Raw genomic sequence first — 319 nt, forward strand, 5'->3', positions numbered from 1 at the left:
GGTCCAACATCCTCATCAGTGGTCCAATGTCCTCATCAGTGGTCCAATGTCCTCATCAGTGGTCCAACATCTTCATCAGTGGTCCAACATCCTCATCAGTGGTCCAATGTCCTCATCAGTGGTCCAACGTCCTCATCAGTGGTCCAATGTCTTCATCAGTGGTCCAACGTCTTCATCAGTGGTCCAACGTCCTCATCAGTGGTCCAACGTCTTCATCAGTGGTCAAACGTCCTCATTAGTGGTCCAACGTCCTCATCAGTAGTCCAACGTCTTCATCAGTGGTCCAACGTCCTCATCAGTGGTCCAATGTCTTCATCAG

Source organism: Nematolebias whitei, chromosome 8 (assembly GCF_014905685.2).
Source record: "Nematolebias whitei isolate Nwh7 chromosome 8, NemWhi1, whole genome shotgun sequence".
Taxonomy (NCBI): Eukaryota; Metazoa; Chordata; class Actinopteri; order Cyprinodontiformes; family Rivulidae; genus Nematolebias; species Nematolebias whitei.